Source organism: Pteropus alecto, unplaced genomic scaffold (genome assembly GCF_000325575.1).
Source record: "Pteropus alecto unplaced genomic scaffold, ASM32557v1 scaffold7, whole genome shotgun sequence".
NCBI lineage: Eukaryota > Metazoa > Chordata > Mammalia > Chiroptera > Pteropodidae > Pteropus > Pteropus alecto.
Window position 1 is genome coordinate 47,888,736 of NW_006494614.1, and position 9,251 is coordinate 47,897,986.

Below are 9,251 nucleotides of genomic sequence, written 5' to 3' on the forward strand. Positions count from 1 at the left end.
GGGAAGCTTGAGGAGCAGGGTTGGAAATAGGAATTCTACATGAAGAGCCGAGGGCAGACAGGCTGGGGCAGACTGGGAGACTGGGAGACTGGAGGACTCTGCTCTTTAGAATGAGGGCCCGGGACCTCTGCTCTTATTGTTGCTGCCACCACCTTCGCCCTAAGGGCACAGAAAGGAAAAGGTCTTGGCTTACTCTCCCTCCCTCCCCCATACGTGAAAACTCTAAAGTCTTTGTTTTCCTCTTTTTTCTGTACATATTAGACTACTTCGGTCACCTCCAGGGGATGGTTTCCAATCTCAGATCCTGACCCCTACCTTTCATCCCTCCCACCCACGATCTCTTCGTACCAGAGATCACCTACTCTTGAGTACGACTATTCAACTATTGCCTTGCACCAAAAGTATAAGGCAGAGCACCCAGTCTGTACCGTCCTGCTTGTGCCGGGCTCCCAAGAGCAGCACAAGGGACCAAGTCCCTGCTCCACTCTGCCTCCTGTCCGACTGCCCAAAGGTTAAGGGGTCATCTGGGGACACTGTTTCCACAGATTGCACCTTCTGAGGACTTAGGGAACAATCCTCCAGCTGCTGCCCCTAACAGGCACCACTGGCCCCCTCAGGCTTTTTTTCTGTATATTTCCCCAGACCATTATTCCTGCCAGGCGAGGAAAGCACATGAAAAATCTGCCATTTCTTTTTTTGTTGTTTACTTTGGTCAAGTTTTGAGAACACAATGTTTGATTTTTCTTCGGATACTTGCTCCATCAAGGTGCAGGTAATATTTTTTGGCTATTCGTTTAATTTGATCTGCTTTCTCAGGACACAAAGCAAATTCTTTTTAGATAACCTTCCCATTTTTGGGTCCTTCTGCAGGCATGTGTTTGGCTTGTAAGAAAGAAGCAAGCTTTTCATGCCAGCTGCTCCTGCTTAATTCTCTTCCCAATAATTGGCTAAATTAAAAGAAGAGAAGAGAACTCTTGCAGTTTTCAGGACTTTAGCAACATGTTTAAACCACTATTTAGGCTGAGATTTTTTCCTGAATTACTAGTTTAAATTAATAATTAAAATTTCCATGATTTTTCCTGAACCAGTTTAAGTTAATAATTTTTACTTAATAATGAAAGAATACGGGCAAAGGGTAATGTAGTGTAATTACTTGGCAGCCTAAATGTTGGCAAAGGAAGCGCTTTACCGATTTGTTGTTACACGATGTTGGCAAGCCCATACCTGGTCCAGAGGAGGTCCATGAGGGATGGGACTTAAAACCATGCTTTCTGAACTGCAAATACGTAACATGGAGAAGAAGCTTAAGGGTCTTCAAATATTGGATGGGCTGTTATATAGAATGTTAAACTTTCTGTAATTCCCTAGAATCTGGAATTAGGGCCTATGGGTGGAAACTGTAAGGGGAGAGGGTTTGCATCAGCATAAGGAAACTTTTTATCTAAAGATGTAATCTTGGAATGGGTTGGCTTAAGAGGGAGAGAGCTTTTTGTCATTGAAAGTGAAAACAGACATTGCTCAACTAACAGATGAATATTTTAAGGGGAATTGTTTAGTAGAAAAAAAGTGTTGGCTTTAGTTGGCCTTTAGGTTCTTTGCAGCTTTATGGGTAGATGTCAGTAATAATGACTCTTAGTTTAGAACCAATGATTAGAATCAAAAGAGAAAACTGACAGTTAAGTCATGTGAGCTATGAGAAAGCAAGATACTACTGTTTTGGCAGATAACTCTGAGAAATGGGAAATGGCTTTAGTTCTTAATGTCCTCAGAAGAGGAAACACTGAGCAGACTGCAGGGAGGGTTTTGACATAGGAAGAGAATGAGTGAATGTCGGCCACCCTTTGCACATGTACCTTTGGAGAAAATGATCTGTAGGAAGTTGAGGTCAACTGTTCTTACCCAGTAGATGGTAATTATCTATCATATCTTGGATTAAGAGAATTTGATCTTTGAAAAACATGCTGATTAATAATGATGTTTAAAACAAATACAACTTTATCATTCTAATATTTTTATTAATGATAGAAATATTAAAGATAATGGCGATAATAGCTATATCTAAATCCTTACCGTGTATCACAGTTTACTAAGCACTTCATATATCATGTTTCTTTTGATCTTGACCATAATTTTAAAAAGAAGATATTATTATCCTCATTTCATAGATTAGGAAATTGAAGTCCTAAGAAGTAACTTATCTAAGGCTGCAAAAAGTGGTATAGGAGTAGTATGCAAGTTGAGGTCTGACTCTAGAGCTGTTATACCATGTTACTTCTATCACATTTCATTGTTTTGTCCTTTCATGCAAGGGATAAGGACAAGCATGAAATAGTATACTATCGCAAAGGGTAAATTGGATAACTATTCTAGAAACCTATCTTTCAGCATTAGAGTGTGTGTATTTTGGGTAACATTAAGATGAGTTTGGAGAATTGCATGTTCAGATATGGTAATGATTCTCAGTCAAAAGCTATCTTAACATCGCTGAAGATCATTTCAAATTCTTTTTCTGTTTGAGTAGATTGTAAGAACCAGGGGAAAGGGTAGAAGGTTTCTCTTCAGTTGTGAAATAATAAACACCTTGATGTGCCAGAAGTTATAGGTACAGGCAGTCCTCAATTTGCATCGTAGTGTGGAACACACAAATGACCATGCAAGTTAAAACCAGCAAAGCAATCTTAATGCGAAAATTTACAATTGTTCTGTGACTTTTAAAAATTCTTGTCAAACATTGTAAACCCTTTTACTGTTGCTTATAAATATATAGAGAAATTAAAAAAAAAGAACAGTAAAACATTTATTTGGGATACTATAGTTTAAAACATTAAAAACATTGAGAAAAAATGTTTTATTTCTTTATAAAAAGAACTTATCAAGAGTAGTTTGAACAGTGTTTGACTTCTTGTCTTAAAACTTATGATATGGAATGAGTATTTTTTCTATGCCTTGGTGAATTGTCATACTCCTTTCTAAGTTTGGATAAGCCTCTAACATTTTATTCTTTGCACTTTCAATATTGTGAAAGATCTTTGAGAGTTCCTTTAATGCAGAGTTTTTTGCTGTCATCACTTCTGGTCCATCTTCATGCTCTTCTCACAACCACTTTTCTTCATTTGTGTCAATAAGTTTGCCTTCACTAAGTTTATCTGGCTGCATATCTAGAGTCTCTTGAATGGCAGCAGGGTCAACATTGTCATGGTCAGCTATTTTTTCTATAACTCTGTTTATGTATGATTGGAATTTCATTTCCAACATTGTCACTTTTTGTTTCTTTGCTGTACTTTCATCATTATTGGCTTTTCTCCTCTTGATTATTCATTTTTGTAAAATGTCACATACGTTCACCACAGGAGACAAGGAGGCAACTCAGCTACACGCTTTGCTATCTGTGCAAGAACTGATTAACAGATGTGCAGTGACTAATCACAGACAGACTTTGCCCTAATGTTTTATCCATACTTAAAAATTTAGGCAGAGAGCTATATTTTTTCTCAGCACTTTAGAGATATTATTTTATTGTGTCCTGGCTTTTATTGTTGCTGATGAGAAGTCCTCCAACAGCCGAATTATTATTGCTTTGCAGTTTATTTTGTCAAATCCACCAACACATTTTGAAAGAAGTGACTTCATTAATCCACTGATGGTTATGCGTTTCTATTTACATAGTGATTTGTGGACTGAAGATCTAGTAGCAAAGTTTGTAGTACTATATTTAATTACGCACAGTTAATATACTATGGCAACTGAAATTTGAATTGCGTTATTGGGGTATTGGTATTATTTAACTATACCGTGATAATTGAAATTTGTGCATATTAGAACCTTGCAAAGTGAAAACCACTTGTGTATTTCTAATCCTCGGAACATTCCTAGTAAGTAGGCGATGTTATTTGTAAATGAGGACACTGAGTCTTAGAGAAGTTAAATAACCTGCCCAGCATCATACAGCTATTAAGTGGCAGAAATGGTATTCAAATATAGATCTGACAGCTCTCTCTACCAAGACATACTGTCTCTAGAAAGTGGAATTTTAAGAAATAGTACCTAACGGGAAGTGGAAGGGAATTCTGTACTTTAATTATGGCCTTAGAGGAGAATAACCCAGTTAAAATTTTTTCAGAATGTTTTGTTTATTCGCAAATACTTATTGAACACCGTTTTTGTTGTTGACTCGGAATACAAAACTGTATGAAGGCTGTTTATCTGTTCAAGATACCTAACAGTAAGTTCAAATTAGCATTTCCTACTTTCAAGGGAAATGCATTCCTAAAAATGTTTTTGAAAGAAGAATGTCCAAGAATTGACATATTATGAAAGAGGGTTTATTTATCAGAAAGCTAAAAAATATTTTTAAATGCCTAATTATGGCTTTTATAGGGGCTACTTCATACTTCAGTCTGAGAGGGTAGTAACCTGGTTAGTAAAACTTTTATAGATGGGGATAATGGATGGTAACTTTGGGTAGAACCATCTAGCCATCTCCCTTTTGTTCTTGAGCTAGGTGGCTGTCATCGTGGCTTCTCACAGGTTTACTGCGCCTCTTCCCATCCTGTTCACAGGAATTGGGCAGAAGGAGTGTAGGGCAACCTTCAGTCTTTAGCTCTTTAATATGAGATTCACTTAGATGGGGTAAAGGGGTCTTTATTTCCTTGGCACTGCAGCGCAAGACACAGAGGCTTTAACCAGTTGCTTCAGCCACACACATGTGCCACTCAAAGCATCTAGCTGCTTGTAGCTCATTGCTGCCTTCGTTTTCCTTTCCTTTTTCTCAGACCCCTTTCCCCTATCTTCTCTATAGCCTCAGGTGAGCATATTTCAGGGTTCTTTTGGTCCTGGGGTCCCATGGGTTGGCAGAGGAGACATCCTGTTACCTTAAGGAAGACAGTCTTTTATCTAAAGACTGTCAAGCAGCACTGCCTCTGACTTACAGCTCAGAAGTACCATAAGTCAACTAAAGAATGAAGGCCAAATGAAGGGCCACATTCAGTGTACAAAAGGGTTTAGATTTAATATATACAAATCAGAAACTGCCAATAAATAGTTTCAGGTGCTGTGATGGACAGACATATGTATGTGGTACATTGGGATGCAAGGAAAGTATACTTATTAAAAACTTAAAGCATAAAGGCTTTAGAGCGTTAGTGCTGGAAGAACTGCCATACCATTTATTGTGGAAAAACACGAACTTTACCATCTTAACTATTTTTAAGTGTACAGTTCAGTAGTGTTAAGTACGTTCACTACTTAACATTATTGTGCATCCAGTCTTTAGAACTCTTCATCTTGCAGAACTGAAACTCTACATCTATTAAACAATTCCCCATTCCCTCTCATCCTCAGACCCTGACAACCACTCTTCTTTTTGTCTCTGAATTTGACTACTCTAGGGGTCTCATATAAGTGGAATTATACAGTAGTTGTCTTTGTGACTGGCTTATTTCACTTAGCATAATGTCCTTGTGGTTCATCCATGTTGTAGCATGTGTTAGAATTTCCTTCTGTTTAAGGGCTGAATAATATTTCATTGTTTGTATATACCACATTTTGCTTACCCATTCCTTCGCTGATGGACACATGAATTGTTTCCACCTCTTGGCTATTGTGAATAATGCTGCCATGACATGAGTGTACAGCTATCTCTTTGAGACCCAAAAATGGAATTGCTCGATCATATGGTAACGTAGCAGCTATTTTAACTTTTTCATTAGGAAGAAGCCTTTTATTTTCTTTCTTGGGCCCCATAAATTTATTATTATTCTTGTAACATTATTCTGCATAAATCGTAATTATTATTCACCCCCATTTTAACTGATGAAAGGCACATGTAACTGTCAAAAGAGATCTAGTCACTGTCACCACACTTTATTGATCCATATGAGATCCATTCACTGATTACCTTAATGTACTGATATAATTTTAGTCCAGAGCAGAACAGCATAATCTCAGTGCATCCTTATTGTGGTTAATGTGATTTTTGAAATATTAAAAATAGCCAATAAAAGTAATAATAGCTAACATTATGGGGTACTTAATGTGCAAAGTTCTATGTGTATATGATCTTATAAGAACCCTTGTAATCTTTATAGCAGTGATTTTGAGTTAGATTCTGTAAGTAGTCCTGTTTTGTAGATGTAGAAATTTAGAGCATGGGAGGTTAAGTAATTTGTGCAGTTTTCCACTTTGTAATTGGAAAAGCTAGGATTTGAACTTACACAGTGTGACTCGAGCGCATATTCTCTTTCTTCTCTTTTTTACTTTTAAAATTCACTTTTTAAGGTATAATTTACTTAACAATAATATGCACCCATTAAGTGTATAGTTTGAAAAGTTTTGACAGGTATATACATCTGTGCAACTACCATCCCAATCAAGATGTAGACTGTGTCTATCTCCCTGAAAGTTACCCAGCAGAGCACTCATTTGTAACCATGTTGATCTCTGAGATAGGTACTATTAGAATTCTAATTTTGCAGTTTAAAACATTGAATTTTAGGAAGGTTACGTAAATTGCCCTAGGCCACACTATTAAGTCTAAGTAACCTAATGGCCATTTGATTCCAAAGCTATACTCTTAATTACCATACTATCTTGCCTCCCATCATTACCACTTTTTCAGACCCCAGTGGGTCCAGGGACCTTAGATTGAGAATTATGCTGTAACCTTTTCATTATTACATGTAAAGAGAGACTTTGAGAATTGAAGTAATTTACCAAAGATTATGTAGCAAATTAGTGGTGAAACCTAGACCAGAATCTACTTTTGTTTCTCAGTATGGGAAATGGTTGAGCTGAGGAAGATGATGTCAAATGTTGTTCATGTTATATTGTTAATGAGTTATGAGATCATAGCACTTGCTCAGAACAAAAAGTGCTCCTAATGAACTACTTTTTTACAGTGAAGATCTCTACTATCTATAGAGTGGTTTATAGTAGTGGTTCTCAGACTTGAATGTGCAAGTGAATTACCTGAAGATCTTATTAAAATGCATACTTCGAGTCACTAGCCTTAAATGTGGCCTTAGATTCTGCATTTCTTAATAAGCTGTCAGGTTATTCCAGTGCTACTGCTCTGGAGCCTATACTTGGAGAAGCAAGGCTTTACAGTTCAGAAAGCACTTTTAATTCTTTTTTCCTGTGAAGTGTAGGTGTTATCCCTGTTTGTATGTAAAGAAACCAAATTCAAAAGGATACTGATTTGTTCAGGATCACAGGGCTGGTACTGGAACTTAGATTTTAAACTTTGAAAACCAAGTTAGGTGTTCAGTAACAGGTTTAAAACATGGTATGTGAAGGAAAGTTTGAAAATGATCATCCTGGGTAATGAGTAAAATCAGAACTTAAAATTGAACTTATTACTTTTTCATTTCAGAGAGTTTTCATTCTCATTTGCTACTAATACCTTTACCAAGCTCAAACCAAAACACCTTCTAGACTTAGTCTGTAGTTAGTAATTAGAGCTTAGTAATACTTGAAGGCTAAGTACATTTTGAAGTCTCATCTTGATTTGGCATTTACCCAGGTTGTCCAAGATATTAACTAAAAAGAATTGTCATTTGGTAGCACATGTTAGAAAAAATGATAGAATTTTTTTTAGTAGAACAGTTAACTGGTGTTTGGGTAAATAAGAAAAATTACCTCAAATGGTTGGGTTGAGGTGGAATACATAGAATAGTAAACATTTAAACGAAAGTCTTGCCCAGTGCATTATTATTTCAGGCTAAAATTTTAAGTTGTTTCTTTGATTTTGGATTCTACTCTTGCCCCTTTGCCAACTGGTTTTCAGTCAGTAGAAGAACTCACGTGGAGAGTTTTAGGTAGTACAGAAGAGCATTTAAAAAGTAAAGGCATGAAGAAACATTTTAGGACCCTGCAAAATGATAGAGCTCAAGAGACAGCAAAAGCAGTTTACAGTCATGTGCAAGTCCTATAGGTTTTACTGTGGGGAAAGTATTTGGTACAATGACTTGGAGTCAGAATCAAGATTCCTAACTGAGCTTTGTTACATTGAACCTTGTGACTATGGGCAAATCACTTAATCATTCTTTGTATTAGTTTATTTTTTATAAAATGAGAATAATGATTTTTAGCAGGGTTATGAGAATTAAATGGCATGATTTATATGTACACACATATATACATGAAAGCATACAGGGAAGTGCCTAACAAATACTAGGTGCTCAATAAATATTAGTCAAATTGGAATCTAGTCAAAATGAGTTAAAAAAATAAATCATACTCTATCATAGTTGTGGCCTCCTCATCTGTGATGGTTAGTTTTATGTGTCAACTTGTCTAGGCCATAATGTCCAGTCATTTAATCAAATACTGATTGACTAAGTAAAGATTACCCTAAATAATGTAGGTGGGCCTCATTCAAGTCCCTTGAAAGGCCTTAAAAACAAACATTGAGTTTTAGAGGGGTAGGTTGGGGAGGTTAAACCTTTATTTGGGGAGGTCTCTTACTTGACTCCTCACCTTAGTAGACTTTCCTTCTCCTTGTCTCCCTTGTTTCTTTCATTTGTTTGAAGGTATTGTGAATATACCAGAAATCTTAGGTGTTTTCAGTGGGAAGGTCAGTTGGGGTATAATGTGCCACACAACCTTAACCTGATTGCTTTTGTACATGCTGTTCCCTTGGACACCTCTTTAAAACTTGACTGATCACCCAAAGAATTAGGTGCTTCTTCTGTTTCTCTTTGAGGACTTTCTATTGACTGAAGGGTAAAGGCCAAAATCTAACATGGCATGAAAAGCCTTTTTCCCCCCATTATTTATTTATTTACTTATTTGTTTCCACACAACCTTAACCTGATTGCTTTTGTACATGCTGTTCCCTTGGACACCTCTTTAAAACTTGACTGATCACCCAAAGAATTAGGTGCTTCTTCTGTTTCTCTTTGAGGACTTTCTATTGACTGAAGGATAAAGGCCAAAATCTAACATGGCATGAAAAGCCTTTTTCCCCCCATTATTTATTTATTTACTTATTTGTTTGTTTATTTATTATTATTAAGTTTATTGGGGTAACATTAGTTAATACAATTATATAATTTTCAGGTGTACATTATAATTTGACATCTATATATTCTGTTGTGTGTTTATCATCCAAAGGCCAGTTTCCTTCAGCTACCATGTATTTGATCCCCTTTACCCACTTTGCTCTGCCGCAACCCTCCTATATTTGACCCTCTTTACCCCATCTATTTCTCCCCTCCTCCCCCACACCCTACCCTTTGGTAACCACTAGTACA

The 9,251-nt window shown here is 36.7% G+C and overlaps 1 protein-coding gene across 2 annotated transcripts in view; it reads left to right on the plus strand.

The window, feature by feature from the left end:
• The window catches only part of ACER3 (alkaline ceramidase 3), a 107,853-nt gene that overhangs the window by 414 nt on the left and 98,188 nt on the right, over positions 1 to 9,251 (plus strand). The window lies entirely within an intron of this gene.